At 51.5% G+C, this 20,579-nt stretch overlaps 1 non-coding gene across 1 annotated transcript; it reads right to left on the minus strand.

The window, feature by feature from the left end:
* Window positions 1-1,224: 1,224 nt before the first annotated feature.
* On the minus strand, window positions 1,225-1,298 carry TRNAN-GUU (transfer RNA asparagine (anticodon GUU)). Its single transcript has one exon. It is a non-coding gene; the product is annotated as a tRNA-Asn (tRNA).
* Window positions 1,299-20,579: the final 19,281 nt, after the last annotated feature.

Genomic DNA, 20,579 nt, shown 5'->3' on the forward strand with positions numbered 1-20,579 from the left:
CGTCAGAACTTTTCTCCACAGCTGTCAGCGCAAAGAAAAAAGAGACACACCGCTCTCGAGAGGGCTCGAACCTCCAACCTTTTGGTTAACAGCTGAACGCGCTAGCCAATGGCGCCAAGGAGACAGTCGTGCTCTACTCTCACCACCGTCAGAACATTTCTCCACAGCTGTCAGCGCAAAGAAAAAAGAGACACACCGCTCTCGAGAGGGCTCGATCCTCTGACCTTTCGGTTAACAGCTGAACGCGGTAGCCATTTGCGCCAAGGAAATAGTCGTGTTCTACTCTCATCACCATCAGAACGTTTCTCCAAAGCTATCAGCGCAAAGAACAAAAGCGACACACTGCTCCCGGGAGGGCTCGAACCTCCAACCTTTCAGTTAACAGTTGATCACGCTAGCCAATTCTGCCACGGAAACAGTCGTGCTACACTCTCACCACCATCAGAACATTCCTCCAAAGCTATTAGCGCAAAGAAAAAAAAGAGACACACCGCTCTCTGGAGGGCTCGAACCTCCAACCTTTTGGTTAACAGCTGAACGCGCTAGCCAATTGCGTCACGGAGATAGTCGTGTTCCACTCTCACCACCTTCAGAACGTTTCTCCAAAGCTATCAGCGCAAAGAAAAACAGAGACACACCGCTCTTGGGAGGGCTCGAACCTCCAAATTTCTGGTTAACAACCGATCGCGCTAGCCAATTGCGCCACGGAGACAGTCGTGATCCACTCTCACCATCGACAGAACATTTCTACAAAGCTATCAGCGCAAAGAAAAAAAGAGACAGACCGCTCTCGGGAGGGCTCGAACCTCCAACCTTTTGGTTAACAGCTGAACGCGCTAGCATATTGCGCCACGGAGACAGTCGTGCTCATCTCTCACCACGGTCAGAACAGTTCTGCAAAGCTAACAGCGCAAAGAAAAAAAGCGACACACCGCTTTCGGGAGGGCTCGAACCTTCAACCTTTTGGTTAACAGCTGAACGCGCTAGCCAATTGCGCCCCGGAGATAGTCGTGCTCTATTTTCACCACGGTCATAACATTCCTCAAAGGTATCAGCACAAAGAAAAAAAGCGACACACTGCTCCAAGGAGAGCTCGAACCTCTAAACTTTCGGTTAACAGCCGATCGCGCTAGCCAATTGCGCCACGGAGACAGTCGTGCTCCACTCTCACCACCGTCAAAACATACCTCCAATGCTAACAGCGCAAAGAAAAAAGTGACACAGTGCTCCCGGGAGGGCTCGAACCTCCAACCTTTCGGTTAACAGCCGATCGCGCTAGCCAATTGCGCCACGGAGACAGTCGTGCTCCACTCTCACCACCGTCAGAACATTTCTACAAAGCTATCAGTGCAAAAAAACAGACACACCGTTCTCGGGAGGGCTCGAACATCCAACCTTTTGGATAACAGCTGAACGCTCTAGCCAATTGCGCCCCAGAGATAGTCGTGCTCCACTCTCACCACCGTCAGAAGATTTCTCCAAAGCTATCAGCGCAAAAAAAGCGACACACCGCTCATGGGAGGGCTCGAACTTCCAACCTTTCCGTTAAAAGCCGAACGTGCTAGCCAATTGCGTCACGGAGACAGTCGTGCTCTACTCTCACCACCGTCAGAACTTTTCTCCACAGCTGTCAGCGCAAAGAAAAAAGAGACACACCGCTCTCGAGAGGGCTCGAACCTCCAACCTTTTGGTTAACAGCTGAACGCGCTAGCCAATGGCGCCAAGGAGACAGTCGTGCTCTACTCTCACCACCGTCAGAACATTTCTCCACAGCTGTCAGCGCAAAGAAAAAAGAGACACACCGCTCTCGAGAGGGCTCGATCCTCTGACCTTTCGGTTAACAGCTGAACGCGGTAGCCATTTGCGCCAAGGAAATAGTCGTGTTCTACTCTCATCACCATCAGAACGTTTCTCCAAAGCTATCAGCGCAAAGAACAAAAGCGACACACTGCTCCCGGGAGGGCTCGAACCTCCAACCTTTCAGTTAACAGTTGATCACGCTAGCCAATTCTGCCACGGAAACAGTCGTGCTACACTCTCACCACCATCAGAACATTCCTCCAAAGCTATTAGCGCAAAGAAAAAAAAGAGACACACCGCTCTCTGGAGGGCTCGAACCTCCAACCTTTTGGTTAACAGCTGAACGCGCTAGCCAATTGCGTCACGGAGATAGTCGTGTTCCACTCTCACCACCTTCAGAACGTTTCTCCAAAGCTATCAGTGCAAAGAAAAACAGAGACACACCGCTCTTGGGAGGGCTCGAACCTCCAAATTTCTGGTTAACAACCGATCGCGCTAGCCAATTGCGCCACGGAGACAGTCGTGATCCACTCTCACCATCGACAGAACATTTCTACAAAGCTATCAGCGCAAAGAAAAAAAGAGACAGACCGCTCTCGGGAGGGCCCGAACCTCCAACCTTTTGGTTAACAGCTGAACGCGCTAGCATATTGCGCCACGGAGACAGTCGTGCTCATCTCTCACCACGGTCAGAACATTTCTGCAAAGCTAACAGCGCAAAGAAAAAAAGCGACACACCGCTTTCGGGAGGGCTCGAACCTTCAACCTTTTGGTTAACAGCTGAACGCGCTAGCCAATTGCGCCCCGGAGATAGTCGTGCTCTATTTTCACCACGGTCATAACATTCCTCAAAGGTATCAGCACAAAGAAAAAAAGCGACACACTGCTCCAAGGAGAGCTCGAACCTCTAAACTTTCGGTTAACAGCCGATCGCGCTAGCCAATTGCGCCACGGAGACAGTCGTGCTCCACTCTCACCACCGTCAAAACATACCTCCAATGCTAACAGCGCAAAGAAAAAAAGTGACACAGTGCTTCCGGGAGGGCTCGAACCTCCAAACTTTCGGTTAACAGCCGATCGCGCTAGCCAATTGCGCCACGGAGACAGTCGTGCTCCACTCTCACCACCGTCAGAACATTTCCACAAAGCTATCAGCGCAAAGAAAAAAAGAGACACACCGCTCTCGGGAGGGCTCGAACCTCCAACTTTTTGGTTAACAGCTGAACGCTCTAGCCAATTGCGCCCCAGAGATAGTCGTGCTCCAATCTCACCACCGTCAGAAGATTTCTCCAAAGCTATCAGCGCAAAAAAAGCGACACACCGCTCATGGGAGGGCTCGAACTTCCAACCTTTGCGTTAAAAGCCGAACGTGCTAGCCAATTGCGTCACGGAGACAGTCGTGCTCTACTCTCACCACCGTCAGAACATTTCTCCACAGCTGTCAGCGCAAAAAAAGAGACACACCGCTCTCGAGAGGCCTCGAACCTCCGACCTTTTGGTTAACAGCTGAACGCTCTAGCCAATGGCGCCCCAGAGATAGTCTGGCTCCACTCTCACCACCGTCAGAAGATTTCTCCAAAGCTATCAGCGCAAAGAAAAAAAACGACACACTGCTCCCGGGAGGGCTCGAACCTCAACCTTTCAGTGAACAGTTGATCGCTCTAGCAAATTCTGCCACGGAAACAGTCGTGCTCAACTCTCACCACCGTCAAAACACTGCTCCAAAGCTATCAGTGCAAAGAAAAAAGAGACACACCGCTCTCCGGGGGGCTCGAACCTGCAACCTTTTGGTTAACAGCCGAACGCGCTAGCCAATTGCGTCACGGAGATAGTCGTGTTCCACTCTCACCACCCTCCGAACGTTTCTCCAAAGCTATCAGCGCAAAGAAAAAAAGAGACACACCGCTCTCGGGAGGGCTCCAACCTCCAACCTTTTGATTAACAGCTGAAGGCGCTAGCCAATGGCGCCAAGGAGACAGTCGTGTTCTACTCTCACCACCGTCAGAACATTTCTCCAAAGCTATCAGCGCAAAGAAAAAAAAGCGACACACTGCTCCCGGGAGGGCCTGAACCTCCAAACGTTCGGTTAACAGCCGATCGCGTTAGCCAATTGCGCCACGGAGACAGTCGTGTTCCACTCTCACCACCTTCAGAACATTTCTCCGAAGCTATAAGAGCGAAGAAAAAAAAGAGACACACCGCTCTCGGGAGGGTTCGAACCTCCAACATTTTGGTTAACAGCCGAACGTGCTAGCCAATTGCACCACGGAGATATTCGTGCTCAACTCTCACCACCATCAGAAAATTTCTCCAAATCTATCAGCGCGAAGAAAAAAAGCAACACACCACTCATGGGAGGGCACGAACCTCCAACCTTTTGGTTAAGAGCTGATCGCGCTAGCCAATTGCGCCACGGAGACAGTCGTGCTCCACTCTCACCACCGTCAGAACATTTCAACAAAGCTATCAGCGCAAAGACAAAAAGAGACACACCGCTCTCGGGAGGGCTGGAACATCCAACATTTTGGTTAACAGCTGAACGCTCTAGCCAATTGCGCCCCAGAGATAGTCGTGCTCCACTCTCACCACCGTCAGAAGATTTCTCCAAAGCTATCAGCGCAAAAAAAGCGACACACCGCTCATGGGAGGGCTCGAACTTCCAACCTTTCCGTTAAAAGCCGAACTTGCTAGCCAATTGCGTCACGGAGACAGTCGTGCTCTACTCTCACCACCGTCAGAACATTTCTCCACAGCTGTCAGCGCAAAGAAAAAAGACACACCGCTCTCGAGAGGGCTCGAACCTCCAACCTTTTGGTTAACAACTGAACGCGCTAGCCAATAGCGCCAAGGAGACAGTCGTGCTCTACTCTCACCAACGTCAGACCATTTCCCCACAGCTGTCAGCGCAATGAAAAAAGAGACACACCGCTCTTGGGAGGGCTCGAACCTCCAAACTTCTGGTTAACAACCGATCGCGCTAGCCAATTGCGCCACGGAGATAGTCGTGCTCCACTCTCACCATCGACAGAACATTTCTACAAAGCTATCAGCGCAAAAAAAAAGAGACACACCGCTTTCGGGAGGGCTCGAACCTCCAACCTTTTGGTTAACAGCTGAACGCGCTCGCCAATTGCGCCCCGGAGATAGTCGTGCTCTATTTTCACCACGGTCATAACATTCCTCAAAGGTATCAGCACAAAGAAAAAAAGCGACACACTGCTCCCGGGAGAGCTCGAACCTCCAAACTTTCGGTTAACAGCCAATCGCGCTAGCCAATTGCGCCACTGAGACAGTCGTGCTCCACTCTCACCACCGTCAGAACATTGCTCCAAAGCTATCAGCGCAAAGAAAAAAAGTGACACACTGCTCCCGAGAGGGCTCGAACATCCAAACTTTCGGTTAACAGTTGGTCGCGCTAGCCAATTCTGCCACGGAAACAGTCGTGCTACACTCTCACCACCATCAGAACATTCCTCCAAAGCTATTAGCGCAAAGAAAAAAAAAGAGACACACCGCTCTCGAGAGGGCTCGAACCTCTGACCTTTCGGTTAACAGCTGAACGCGCTAACCAATGGCGCCAAGGAGATAGTCGTGTTCTACTCTCATCACCATCAGAACTTTTCTCCAAAGCTATCAGCGCAAAGAAAAAAAGCGACACACTGCTCCCGGGAGGGCTCGAACCTCCAACCTTTCAGTTAACAGTTGATCGCGCTAGCCAATTCTGCCACGGAGACAGTCGTGCACCACTCTCACCATCGACAGAACATTTCTACAAAGCTATCAGCGCAAAGAAAAAAAGAGACACACCGCTCTCGGGAGGGCTCGAACCTCCAACCTATTGGTTAACAGCTGAACGCGCTAGCCAATTGCGCCACAGAGACAGTCGTGCTCATCTCTCACCACGGTCAGAACATTTCTACAAAGCTAACAGCGCAAAGAAAAAAAGCGACACACCGCTTTCGGGAGGACTCGAACCTCCAACCTTTTGGTTAACAGCTGAACGCGCTAGCCGATTGCGCCCCGGAGATAGTCGTGCTCTATTTTCACCACGGTCATAACATTCCTCAAAGGTATCAGCCCAAAGAAAAAAAGCGACACACTGCTCCCGGGAGAGCTCGAACCTCCAAACTTTTGGTTAACAGCCGATCGCGCTAGCCAATTGCGCCACGGAGACAGTCGTGCTCCACTCTCACCACCGTCAGAACATTCCTCCAAAGCTATCAGCGCAAAGAAAAAAAGTGACACACTGCTCCCGGGAGGGCTCGAACCTCCAAACTTTCGGTTAACAGCCGATCGCGCTAGCCAATTGCGCCACGGAGACAGTCGTGCTCCACTCTCACCATCGTCAGAACATTTCTACAAAGCTATCAGCGCAAAGAAATAAAGAGACACACCGCTCTCGGGAGGGCTCGAACCTCCAACTTTTTGGTTAACAGCTGAACGCTCTAGCCAATTGCGCCCCAGAGATAGTCGTGCTCCACTCTCACCACCGTCAGAAGATTTCTCCAAAGCTATCAGCGCAAAAAAAGCGACACACCGCTCATGGGAGGGCTCGAACTTCCAACCTTTGCGTTAAAAGCCGAACGTGCTAGCCAATTGCGTCACGGAGACAGTCGTGCTCTACTCTCACCACCGTCAGAACATTTCTCCACAGCTGTCAGCGCAAAAAAAAAGAGACACACCGCTCTCGGGAGGGCTCCAACCTCCAACCTTTTGATTAACAGCTGAACGCGCCAGCCAATGGCGCCAAGGAGACAGTCGTGTTCTACTCTCACCACCGTCAGAACATTTCTCCAAAGCTATCAGCGCAAAGAAAAAAAGCGACACACTGCTCCCGGGAGGGCCTGAACCTCCAAACTTTCGGTTAACAGCCGATCGCGCTAGCCAATTCTGCCACGGAAACAGTCGTGCTACACTCTCACCACCATCAGAACATTCCTCCAAAGCTATTAGCGCAAAGAAAAAAAAAGAGACACACCGCTCTCGGGAGGGCTCAAACCTCCAACCTTTTGGTTAACAGCTGAACGCGCTAGCCAATTGCGTCACGGATATAGTCGTGCTCCACTCTCATCACCCTCAGAACGTTTCTCCAAAGCTATCAGCGCAAATAAAAACAGAGACACACCGCTCTTGGGAGGGCTCGAACCTCCAAACTTCAGGTTAACAGCTGATCGCGCTAGCCAATTGCGCCCCGGAGATAGTCGTGCTCTATTTTCACCACGGTCATAACATTCCTCAAAGGTATCAGCACAAAGAAAAAAAGCGACACACTGCTCCCGGGAGAGCTCAAACCTCCAAACGTTCGGTTAACAGCCGATCGCGCTAGCCAATTGCGCCACGGAGACAGTCGTGCTCCACTCTCACCACCGTCAGAACATTCCTCCACAGCTGTCAGCGCAAAGAAAAAAGAGACACACCGCTCTCGAGAGGGCTCGAACCTCCAACCTTTTGGTTAACAGCTGAACGCGCTAGCCAATGGCGCCAAGGAGACAGTCGTGCTCTACTCTCACCACCGTCAGAACATTTCTCCACAGCTGTCAGCGCAAAGAAAAAAGAGACACACCGCTCTCGAGAGGGCTCGAACCTCTGACCTTTCGGTTAACAGCTGAACGCGCTAGCCAATGGCGGCAAGGAGATAGTCGTGTTCTACTCTCATCACCATCAGAACTTTTCTCCAAAGCTATCAGCACAAAGAAAAAAAGCGACACACTGCTCCCGGGAGGGCTCGAACCTCCAACCTTTCAGGTAACAGTTGATCGCGCTAGCCAATTCCGCCACGGAAACAGTCGTGCTACACTCTGACCACCATCAGAACATTCCTCCAAAGCTATTAGCGCAAAGAAAAAAAAAAGAGACACACCGCTCTCCGGAGGGCTCGAACCTCCAACCTTATGGTTAACAGCTGAACGCGCTAGCCAATTGCGTCACGGAGATAGTCGTGTTCCAGTCTCACCACCCTCAGAACGTTTCTCCAAAGCTATCAGCGCAAAGAAAAGCAGAGACACACCGCTCTTGGGGGGGCTCGAACCTCCAAACTTCTGGTTAACAACCGATCGCGCTAGCCAATTGCGCCACGGAGACAGTCGTGCTAAACTCTCACCATCGACAGAACATTTCTACAAAGCTATCAGCGCAAAGAAAAAAAGAGACACACCGCTTTCGGGAGGGCTCGAACCTCCAACCTTTTGGTTAACAGCTGAACGCGCTCGCCAATTGCGCCCCGGAGATAGTCGTGCTCTATTTTCACCACGGTCATAACATTCCTCAAAGGTATCAGCAAAAAGAAAAAAAAGCGACACACTGCTCCCGGGAGAGCTCGAACCTCCAAACTTTCGTTTAACAGCCGATCGCGCTAGCCAATTGCGCCACGGAGACAGTCGTGCTCCACTCTCACCACCGTCAGAACATTCCTCCAAAGCTATCAGCGCAAAGAAAAAAAGTGACACACTGCTCCCGGGAGGGCTCGTACCTCCAAACTTTCGGTTAACAGCCGATCGCGCTAGCCAATTGCGCCACGGAGACAGTCGTGCTCCACTCTCACTACCGTCAGAACATTTCTACAAAGCTGTCAGCGCAAAGAAAAAAAGAGACACACCGCTCTCGGGAGCGCTCGAACCTCGAACTTTTTGGTTAACAGCTGAACGCTCTAGCCAAATGCGCCCCAGAGATAGTCGTGCTCCACTCTCACCACCGTCAGAACACTGCTCCAAAGCTATCAGTGCAAAGAAAAAAGAGACACACCGCTCTTCGGAGGGCTCGAACCTCCAACCTTTTGGTTAGCAGCCGAACGCGCTAGCCAATTGCGTCACGGAGATAGTCGTGTTCCACTCTCACCACCCTCCGCACGTTTCTCCAAAGCTATCAGCGCAAAGAAAAAAAGAGACACACCGCTCTCGGGAGGGCTCCAACCTGCAACCTTTTGATTAACAGCTGAACGCGCTAGCCAATGGCGCCAAGGAGGCAGTCGTGTTCTACTCTCACCACCGTCAGAACATTTCTCCAAAGCTATCAGCGCAAAGAAAAAAAGCGACACACTGCTCCCGGGAGGACCTGAACCTCCAAACTTTCGGTTAACAGCCGATCGCGCTAGCCAATTGCGCCACGGAGACAGTCGTGCTCCACTTTCACCACCGTGAGAACATTTCTACAAAGCTATCAGCGCAAAGAAAAAAGAGACACTCCGCTCTCGGGAAGGCTTGAACCTCGAACGTTTTTGTTCACAGCCGAACGCGCTAGCCAATTGCGCCACGTAGACAGTCGTGCTCTACTCTCAACACCGTCAGAACATTCCTCCACAGCTTTCAGCGCAAAGAAAAAAGAGACACAGCGCTCTCGAGAGGGCTCGAACCTCTGACCTTTCGGTTAACAGCTGAACGCGGTAACCAATGGCGCCAAGGAGATAGTCGTGTTCTACTCTCATCACCATAAGAACTTTTCTCCAAAGCTATCAGCGCAAAGAAAAAAAGCGACACACTGCTCCCGGGAGGGCTCGAACCTCCAACCTTTCAGTTAACAGTTGATCGCGCTAGCGAATTCTGCCACGGAAACAGTCGTGCTACACTCTGACCACTATCAGAAGATTCCTCCAAAGCTATTAGCGCAAAGAAAAAATAAGAGACACACCGCTCTCCGGAGGGCTCGAACCTCCAACCTTTTGGTTAACAGCTGAACGCGCTAGCCAATTGCGTCACGGAGATAGTCGTGTTCCACTCTCACCACCCTCAGAACGTTTCTCCAAAGCTATCAGCGCAAAGAAAAACAGAGACACACCGCTCTTGGGAGGGCTCGAACCTCCAAACTTCTGGTTAACAACCGATCGCGCTAGCCAATTGCGCCACGGAGACAGTCGTGCTCCACTCTCACCATCGACAGAACATTTCTACAAAGCTATCAGCGCAAAGAAAAAAAGAGACACACCGCTTTCGGGAGGGCTCAAACCTCCAACCTTTTGGTTAACAGCTGAACGCGCTCGCCAATTGCGCCCCGGAGATAGTCGTGCTCTATTTTCACCACGGTCATAACATTCCTCAAAGGTATCAGCACAAAGAAAAAAAGCGACACACTGCTCCCGGGAGAGCTCGAACCTCCAAACTTTCGGTTAACAGCCGATCGCGCTAGCCAATTGCGTCACGGAGACAGTCGTGCTCCACTCTCACCACCGTCAGAACATTCCTCCAAAGCTATCAGCGCAAAGAAAAAAAGTGAAACACTGCTCCCGAGAGGGCTCGAACCTCCAAATTTTCGGTTAACAGCCGATCGCGCTAGCCAATTGCGCCACGGAGAAAGTCGTGCTGCACTCTCACCACCCTCAGAACGTTTCTCCAAAGCTATCAGCGCAAAGAAAAACAGAGACACACCGCTCTTGGGAGGGCTCGAACCTCCAAACTTCAGGTTAACAGCTGATCGCGCTAGCCAATTGCGCCACGGAGACAGTCGTGCTCCACTCTAACCATCGACAGAACATTTCTACAAAGCTATCAGCGCAAAGAAAAAAAGAGACACACCGCTTTCGGGAGGGCTCGAACCTCCAAACTTCTGGTTAACAACCGATCGCGCTAGCCAATTGCGCCACGGAGACAGTCGTTCTCCACTCTCACCATCGACAGAACATTTCTACAAAGCTATCAGCGCAAAGAAAAAAAGAGACACACCGCTTTCGGGAGGGCTCGAACCTCCAACCTTTTGGTTAACAGCTGAACGCGCTCGCCAATTGCGCCCCGGAGATAGTCGTGCTCTATTTTCACCACGGTCATAACATTCCTCAAAGGTATCAGCACAAAGAAAAAAAGCGACACACTGCTCCCGGGAGAGCTCGAACCTCCAACCTTTTGGTTAACAGCTGAACGCGCTAGCGAATTGCGCCACGGAGACAGTCGTGCTCATCTCTCAACACGGTCAGAACATTTCTACAAAGCTATCAGCGCAAAGAAAAAAAGCGACACACTGCTTTCGGGAGGGCTCAAACCTCCAAACGTTCGGTTAACAGCCGATCGCGCTAGCCAATTGCGCCACGGAGACAGTCGTGCTCCACTCTCACCACCGTCAGAACATTCCTCCACAGCTGTCAGCGCAAAGAAAAAAGAGACACACTGCTCTCGAGAGGGCTCGAACCTCCAACCTTTTGGTTAACAGCTGAACGCGCTAGCCAATGGCGCCAAGGAGACAGTCGTGCTCTACTCTCACCACCGTCAGAACATTTCTCCACAGCTGTCAGCGCAAAGAAAAAAGAGACACACCGCTCTCGAGAGGGCTCGAACCTCTGACCTTTCGGTTAACAGCTGAACGCGCTAGCCAATGGCGGCAAGGAGATAGTCGTGTTCTACTCTCATCACCATCAGAACTTTTCTCCAAAGCTATCAGCGCAAAGAAAAAAAGCGACACACTGCTCCCGGGAGGGCTCGAACCTCCAACCTTTCAGTTAACAGTTGATCGCGCTAGCCAATTCCGCCACGGAAACAGTCGTGCTACACTCTGACCACCATCAGAACATTCCTCCAAAGCTATTAGCGCAAAGAAAAAAAAGAGACACACCGCTCTCCGGAGGGCTCGAACCTCCAACCTTATGGTTAACAGCTGAACGCGCTAGCCAATTGCGTCACGGAGATAGTCGTGTTCCAGTCTCACCACCCTCAGAACGTTTCTCCAAAGCTATCAGCGCAAAGAAAAACAGAGACACACCGCTCTTGGGGGGGCTCGAACCTCCAAACTTCTGGTTAACAACCGATCGCGCTAGCCAATTGCGCCACGGAGACAGTCGTGCTCCACTCTCACCATCGACAGAACATTTCTACAAAGCTATCAGCGCAAAGAAAAAAAGAGACACACCACTTTCGGGAGGGCTCGAACCTCCAACCTTTTGGTTAACAGCTGAACGCGCTCGCCAATTGCGCCTCGGAGATAGTCGTGCTCTATTTTCACCACGGTCATAACATTCCTCAAAGGTATCAGCAAAAAGAAAAAAAAGCGACACACTGCTCCCGGGAGAGCTCGAACCTCCAAACTTTCGTTTAACAGCCGATCGCGCTAGCCAATTGCGCCACGGAGACAGTCGTGCTCCACTCTCACCACCGTCAGAACATTCCTCCAAAGCTATCAGCGCAAAGAAAAAAAGTGACACACTGCTCCCGGGAGGGCTCGAACCTCCAAACTTTCGGTTAACAGCCGATCGCGCTAGCCAATTGCGCCACGGAGACAGTCGTGCTCCACTCTCACTACCGTCAGAACATTTCTACAAAGCTGTCAGCGCAAAGAAAAAAAGAGACACACCGCTCTCGGGAGCGCTCGAACCTCGAACTTTTTGGTTAAAAGCTGAACGCTCTAGCCAAATGCGCCCCAGAGATAGTCGTGCTCCACTCTCACCATTGTCAGAACACTGCTCCAAAGCTATCAGTGCAAAAAAAAGAGACACACCGCTCTCCGGAGGGCTCGAACCTCCAACCTTTTGGTTAACAGCCGAACGCGCGAGCCAATTGCGTCACGGAGATAGTCGTGTTCCACTCTTACCACCCTCCGCACGTTTCTCCAAAGCTATCAGCGCAAAGAAAAAAAGAGACACACCGCTCTCGGGAGGGCTCCAACCTCCAACCTTTTGATTAACAGCTGAACGCGCTAGCCAATGGCGCCAAGGAGGCAGTCGTGTTCTACTCTCACCACCGTCAGAATATTTCTCCAAAGCTATGAGCGCAAAGAAAAAAAGCGACACACTGCTCCCGGGAGGGCCTGAACCTCCAAACTTTCTGTTAACAGCCGATCGCGCTAGCCAATTGCGCCACGGAGACAGTCGTGCTCCACTTTCACCACCGTGAGAACATTTCTACAAAGCTATCAGCGCAAAGAAAAAAGAGACACTCCGCTCTCGGGAAGGCTCGAACCTCAAAAGTTTTTGTTCACAGCCGAACGCGCTAGCCAATTGCGCCACGTAGACAGTCGTGCTCTACTCTCACCACTGTCAGAACCATTCTCCACAGCTGTCAGCGCAAAGAAAAAAGAGACACACCGCTCTCGAGAGGGCTCGAACCTCCGACCTTTTGGTTAACAGCTGAACGCGCTAGCCAATTGCGCCCCGGAGATAGTCGTGCTCTAATTTCACCACGGTCATAACATTCCTCAAAGGTATCAGCACAAAGAAAAAAAGCGACACACTGCTCCCGGGAGAGCTCAAACCTCCAAACGTTCGGTTAACAGCCGATCGCACTAGCCAATTGCGCCACGGAGACAGTCGTGCTCCACTCTCAACACCGTCAGAACATTCCTCCACAGCTGTCAGCGCAAAGAAAAAAGAGACACACCGCTCTCGAGAGGGCTCGAACCTCCAACCTTTTGGTTAACAGCTGCACGCGCTAGCCAATGGCGCCAAGGAGACAGTCGTGCTCTACTCTCACCACCGTCAGAACATTTCTTCACAGCCGTCAGCGCAAAGAAAAAACAGACACAGCGCTCTCGATGGGGCTCGAATCTCTGACCTTTCGGTTAACAGCTGAACGCGCTAACCAATGGCGCCAAGGAGATAGTCGTGTTCTACTCTCATCACCATCAGAACTTTTCTCCAAAGCTATCAGCGCAAAGAAAAAAAGCGACACACTGCTCCCGGGAGGGCTCGAACCTCCAACCTTTCAGTTAACAGTTGATCGCGCTAGCCAATTCTGCCACGGAAACAGTCGTGCTACACTCTGACCACTATCAGAAGATTCCTCCAAAGCTATTAGCGCAAAGAAAAAAAAGAGACACACCGCTCTCCGGAGGGCTCGAACTTCCAACCTTTTGGTTAACAGCTGAACACGCTAGCCAATTGCGTCACGGAGATAGTCGTGTTCCACTCTCACCACCCTCAGAACGTTTCTCCAAAGCTATCAGCGCAAAGAAAAACAGAGACACACCGCTCTTGGGAGGGCTCGAACCTCCAAACTTCTGGTTAACAACCGATCGCGCTAGCCAATTGCGCCACGGAGACAGTCGTGCTCCACTCTCACCATCGACAGAACATTTCTACAAAGCTATCAGCGCAAAGAAAAAAAGAGACACACCGCTTTCGGGAGGGCTCGAACCTCCAACCTTTTGGTTAACAGCTGAACGCGCTCGCCAATTGCACCCCAGAGATAGTCGTGCTCCACTCTCACCACCGTCAGAACACTGCTCAAAGCTATCAGTGCAAAAAAAAAAGAGACACACCGCTCTCCGGAAGGCTCGAACCTCCAACCTTTTGGTTAACAGCCGAACGCGCTAGCCAATTGCGTCACGGAGATAGTCGTGTTCCACTCTCACCACCCTCCGAACGTTTCTCCAAAGCTATCAGCGCAAAGAAAAAAAGAGACACACCGCTCTCGGGAGGGCTCCAACCTCCAACCTTTTGATTAACAGCTGAACGCGCTAGCCAATGGCGCCAAGGAGGCAGTCGTGTTCTACTCTCACCACCGTCAGAACATTTCTCCAAAGCTATCAGCGCAAAGAAAAAAAGCGACACACTGCTCCCGGGAGGGCCTGAACCTCCAAACTTTCGGTTAACAGCCGATCGCGCTAGCCAATTGCGCCACGGAGACAGTCGTGCTCCACTCTCACCACCGTGAGAGCATTTCTACAAAGCTATCAGCGCAAAGAAAAAAGAGACACACCGCTCTCGGGAAGGCTCGAACCTCGAACGTTTTTGTTCACAGCCGAATGCGCTAGCCAATTGCGCCACGTAGACAGTCGTGCTCTACTCTCACCACCGTCAGAACATTTCTCCACAGCTGTCAGCGCAAAGAAAAAAGAGACACACCGCTCTCGAGAGGGCTCGAACCTCCGACCTTTTGGTTAACAGCTGAATGCGCTAGCCAATGGCGCCAAGGAGATAGTCGTGTTCTACTCTCATCACCATCAGAACATTTCTCCAAAGCTATCAGCGCAAAGAAAAAAAGCGACACACTGCTCCCGGGAGGGTTCGAACCTCCAACCTTTCAGTTAACAGTTCATCGCGCTAGCCAATTCTGCCACGGAAACAGTCGTGCTACACTCTCACCACCATCAGGACATTCCTCCAAAGCTATTAGCGCAAAGAAAAAAGAGACACACCGCTTTCGGGAGGGCTCGAACCTCCAACCTTTTGGTTAACAGCAGAACGCGCTAGCGAATTGCGCCACGGAGACAGTCGTGCTCATCTCTCACCACGGTCAGAACATTTCTACAAAGCTATCAGCGCAAAGAAAAAAAGCGACACACTGCTTTCGGGAGGGCTCAAACCTCCAAACGTTCGGTTAACAGCCGATCGCGCTAGCCAATTGCGCCACGGAGACAGTCGTGCTCCACTCTCACCACCGTCAGAACATTCCTCCACAGCTGTCAGCGCAAAGAAAAAAGAGACACACTGCTCTCGAGAGGGCTCGAACCTCCAACCTTTTGGTTAACAGCTGAACGCGCTAGCCAATGGCGCCAAGGAGACAGTCGTGCTCTACTCTCACCACCGTCAGAACATTTCTCCACTGCTGTCAGCGCAAAGAAAAAAGAGACACACCGCTCTCGAGAGGGCTCAAACCTCTGACCTTTCGGTTAACAGCTGAACGCGCTAGCCAATGGCGGCAAGGAGATAGTCGTGTTCTACTCTCATCACCATCAGAACTTTTCTCCAAAGCTATCAGCGCAAAGAAAAAAAGCGACACACTGCTCCCGGGAGGGCTCGAACCTCCAACCTTTCAGTTAACAGTTGATCGCGCTAGCCAATTCCGCCACGGAAACAGTCGTGCTACACTCTGACCACCATCAGAACATTCCTCCAAAGCTATTAGCGCAAAGAAAAAAAAGAGACACACCGCTCTCTGGAGGGCTCGAACCTCCAACCTTATGGTTAACAGCTGAACGCGCTAGCCAATTGCGTCACGGAGATAGTCGTGTTCCAGTCTCACCACCCTCAGAACGTTTCTCCAAAGCTATCAGCGCAAAGAAAAAAAGTGACACACTGCTCCCGGGAGGGCTCGAACCTCCAAACTTTCGGTTAACAGCCGATCGCGCTAGCCAATTGCGCCACGGAGACAGTCGTGCTCCACTCTCACTACCGTCAGAACATTTCTACAAAGCTGTCAGCGCAAAGAAAAAAAGAGACACACCGCTCTCGGGAGCGCTCGAACCTCGAAATTTTTGGTTAAAAGCTGAACGCTCTAGCCAAATGCGCCCCAGAGATTGTCGTGCTCCACTCTCACCATTGTCAGAACACTGCTCCAAAGCTATCAGTGCAAAAAAAAAAGAGACACACCGCTCTCCGGAGGGCTCGAACCTCCAACCTTTTGGTTAACAGCCGAACGCGCGAGCCAATTGCGTCACGGAGATAGTCGTGTTCCACTCTTACCACCCTCCGCACGTTTCTCCAAAGCTATCAGCGCAAAGAAAAAAAGAGACACACCGCTCTCGGGAGGGCTCCAACCTCTAACCTTTTGATTAACAGCTGAACGCGCTAACCAATGGCGCCAAGGAGGCAGTCGTGTTCTACTCTCACCACCGTCAGAATATTTCTCCAAAGCTATGAGCGCAAAGAAAAAAAGCGACACACTGCTCCCGGGAGGGCCTGAACCTCCAAACTTTCTGTTAACAGCCGATCGCGCTAGCCAATTGCGCCACGGAGACAGTCGTGCTCCACTTTCACCACCGTGAGAACATTTCTACAAAGCTATCAGCGCAAAGAAAAAAGAGACACTCCGCTCTCGGGAAGGCTCGAACCTCAAAAGTTTTTGTTCACAGCCGAACGCGCTAGCCAATTGCGCCACGTAGACAGTCGTGCTCTACTCTCACCACCGTCAGAACCATTCTCCACAGCTGTCAGCGCAAAGAAAAAAGAGACACACCGCTCTCGAGAGGGCTCGAACCTCCGACCTTTTGGTTAACAGCTGAACGCGCTAGCCAATTGCGCCCCGGAGATAGTCGTGCTCTAATTTCACCACGGTCATAACATTCCTCAAAGGTATCAGCACAAAGAAAAAAAGCGACACACTGCTCCCGGGAGAGCTCAAACCTCCAAACGTTCGGTTAACAGCCGATCGCACTAGCCAATTGCGCCACGGAGACAGTCGTGCTCCACTCTCAACACCGTCAGAACATTCCTCCACAGCTGTCAGCGCAAAGAAAAAAGAGACACACCGCTCTCGAGAGGGCTCGAACTTCCAACCTTTTGGTTAACAGCTGCACGCGCTAGCCAATGGCGCCAAGGAGACAGTCGTGCTCTACTCTCACCACCGTCAGAACATTTCTTCACAGCCGTCAGCGCAAAGAAAAAACAGACACAGCGCTCTCGATGGGGCTCGAATCTCTGACCTTTCGGTTAACAGCTGAACGCGCTAACCAATGGCGCCAAGGAGATAGTCGTGTTCTACTCTCATCACCATCAGAACTTTTCTCCAAAGCTATCAGCGCAAAGAAAAAAAGCGACACACTGCTCCCGGGAGGGCTCGAACCTCCAACCTTTCAGTTAACAGTTGATCGCGCTAGCCAATTCTGCCACGGAAACAGTCGTGCTACACTCTGACCACTATCAGAAGATTCCTCCAAAGCTATTAGCGCAAAGAAAAAAAAGAGACACACCGCTCTCCGGAGGGCTCGAACTTCCAACCTTTTGGTTAACAGCTGAACGCGCTAGCCAATTGCGTCACGGAGATAGTCGTGTTCCACTCTCACCACCCTCAGAACGTTTCTCCAAAGCTATCAGCGCAAAGAAAAACAGAGACACACCGCTCTTGGGAGGGCTCGAACCTCCAAACTTCTGGTTAACAACCGATCGCGCTAGCCAATTGCGCCACGGAGACAGTCGTGCTCCACTCTCACCATCGACAGAACATTTCTACAAAGCTATCAGCGCAAAGAAAAAAAGAGACACACCGCTTTCGGGAGGGCTCGAACCTCCAACCTTTTGGTTAACAGCTGAACGCGCTCGCCAATTGCGCCCCAGAGATAGTCGTGCTCCACTCTCACCACCGTCAGAACACTGCTCAAAGCTATCAGTGCAAAAAAAAAAGAGACACACCGCTCTCCGGAAGGCTCGAACCTCCAACCTTTTGGTTAACAGCCGAACGCGCTAGCCAATTGCGTCACGGAGATAGTCGTGTTCCACTCTCACCACCCTCCGAACGTTTCTCCAAAGCTATCAGCGCAAAGAAAAAAAGAGACACACCGCTCTCGGGAGGGCTCCAACCTCCAACCTTTTGATTAACAGCTGAACGCGCTAGCCAATGGCGCCAAGGAGGCAGTCGTGTTCTACTCTCACCACCGTCAGAACATTTCTCCAAAGCTATCAGCGCAAAGAAAAAAAGCGACACACTGCTCCCGGGAGGGCCTGAACCTCCAAACTTTCGGTTAACAGCCGATCGCGCTAGCCAATTGCGCCACGGAGACAGTCGTGCTCCACTCTCACCACCGTGAGAGCATTTCTACAAAGCTATCAGCGCAAAGAAAAAAGAGACACACCGCTCTCGGGAAGGCTCGAACCTCGAACGTTTTTGTTCACAGGCGAATGCGCTAGCCAATTGCGCCACGTAGACAGTCGTGCTCTACTCTCACCACCGTCAGAACATTTCTCCACAGCTGTCAGCGCAAAGAAAAAAGAGACACACCGCTCTCGAGAGGGCTCGAACCTCCGACCTTTTGGTTAACAGCTGAATGCGCTAGCCAATGGCGCCAAGGAGATAGTCGTGTTCTACTCTCATCACCATCAGAACATTTCTCCAAAGCTATCAGCGCAAAGAAAAAAAGCGACACACTGCTCCCGGGAGGGTTCGAACCTCCAACCTTTCAGTTAACAGTTCATCGCGCTAGCCAATTCTGCCACGGAAACAGTCGTGCTACACTCTCACCACCATCAGGACATTCCTCCAAAGCTATTAGCGCAAAGAAAAAAGAGACACACCGCTTTCGGGAGGGCTCGAACCTCCAACCTTTTGGTTAACAGCAGAACGCGCTAGCGAATTGCGCCACGGAGACAGTCGTGCTCATCTCTCACCACGGTCAGAACATTTCTACAAAGCTATCAGCGCAAAGAAAAAAAGCGACACACTGCTTTCGGGAGGGCTCAAACCTCCAAACGTTCGGTTAACAGCCGATCGCGCTAGCCAATTGCGCCACGGAGACAGTCGTGCTCCACTCTCACCACCGTCAGAACATTCCTCCACAGCTGTCAGCGCAAAGAAAAAAGAGACACACTGCTCTCGAGAGGGCTCGAACCTCCAACCTTTTGGTTAACAGCTGAACGCGCTAGCCAATGGCGCCAAGGAGACAGTCGTGCTCTACTCTCACCACTGTCAGAACATTTCTCCACTGCTGTCAGCGCAAAGAAAAAAGAGACACACCGCTCTCGAGAGGGCTCGAACCTCTGACCTTTCGGTTAACAGCTGAACGCGCTAGCCAATGGCGGCAAGGAGATAGTCGTGTTCTACTCTCATCACCATCAGAACTTTTCTCCAAAGCTATCAGCGCAAAGAAAAAAAGCGACACACTGCTCCCGGGAGGGCTCGAACCTCCAACCTTTCAGTTAACAGTTGATCGCGCTAGCCAATTCCGCCACGGAAACAGTCGTGCTACACTCTGACCACCATCAGAACATTCCTCCAAAGCTATTAGCGCAAAGAAAAAAAAGAGACACACCGCTCTCTGGAGGGCTCGAACCTCCAACCTTATGGTTAACAGCTGAACGCGCTAGCCAATTGCGTCACGGAGATAGTCGTGTTCCAGTCTCACCACCCTCAGAACGTTTCTCCAAAGCTATCAGCGCAAAGAAAAACAGAGACACACCGCTCTTGGGGGGACTCGAACCTCCAAACTTCTGGTTAACAACCGATCGCGCTAGCCAATTGCGCCACGGAGACAGTCGTGCTCCACTCTCACCATCGACAGAACATTTCTACAAAGCTATCAGCGCAAAGAAAAAAAGAGACACACCACTTTCGGGAGGGCTCGAACCTCCAACCTTTTGGTTAACAGCTGAACGCGCTCGCCAATTGCGCCTCGGAGATAGTCGTGCTCTATTTTCACCACGGTCATAACATTCCTCAAAGGTATCAGCAAAAAGAAAAAAAAGCGACACACTGCTCCCGGGAGAGCTCGAACCTCCAAACTTTCGTTTAACAGCCGATCGCGCTAGCCAATTGCGCCACGGAGACAGTCGTGCTCCACTCTCACCACCGTCAGAACATTCCTCCAAAGCTATCAGCGCAAAGAAAAAAAGTGACACACTGCTCCCGGGAGGGCTCGAACCTCCAAACTTTCGGTTAACAGCCGATCGCGCTAGCCAATTGCGCCACGGAGACAGTCGTGCTCCACTCTCACTACCGTCAGAACATTTCTACAAAGCTGTCAGCGCAAAGAAAAAAAGAGACACACCGCTCTCGGGAGCGCTCGAACCTCGAAATTTTTGGTTAAAAGCTGAACGCTCTAGCCAAATGCGCCCCAGAGATTGTCGTGCTCCACTCTCACCATTGTCAGAACACTGCTCCAAAGCTATCAGTGCAAAAAAAAAAAGAGACACACCGCTCTCCGGAGGGCTCGAACCTCCAACCTTTTGGTTAACAGCCGAACGCGCGAGCCAATTGCGTCACGGAGATAGTCGTGTTCCACTCTTACCACCCTCCGCACGTTTCTCCAAAGCTATCAGCGCAAAGAAAAAAAGAGACACACCGCTCTCGGGAGGGCTCCAACCTCTAACCTTTTGATTAACAGCTGAACGCGCTAACCAATGGCGCCAAGGAGGCAGTCGTGTTCTACTCTCACCACCGTCAGAATATTTCTCCAAAGCTATGAGCGCAAAGAAAAAAAGCGACACACTGCTCCCGGGA

Source organism: Rhipicephalus microplus, chromosome 4, assembly GCF_043290135.1.
Source record: "Rhipicephalus microplus isolate Deutch F79 chromosome 4, USDA_Rmic, whole genome shotgun sequence".
In the NCBI taxonomy this organism is placed as follows: Eukaryota; Metazoa; Arthropoda; class Arachnida; order Ixodida; family Ixodidae; genus Rhipicephalus; species Rhipicephalus microplus.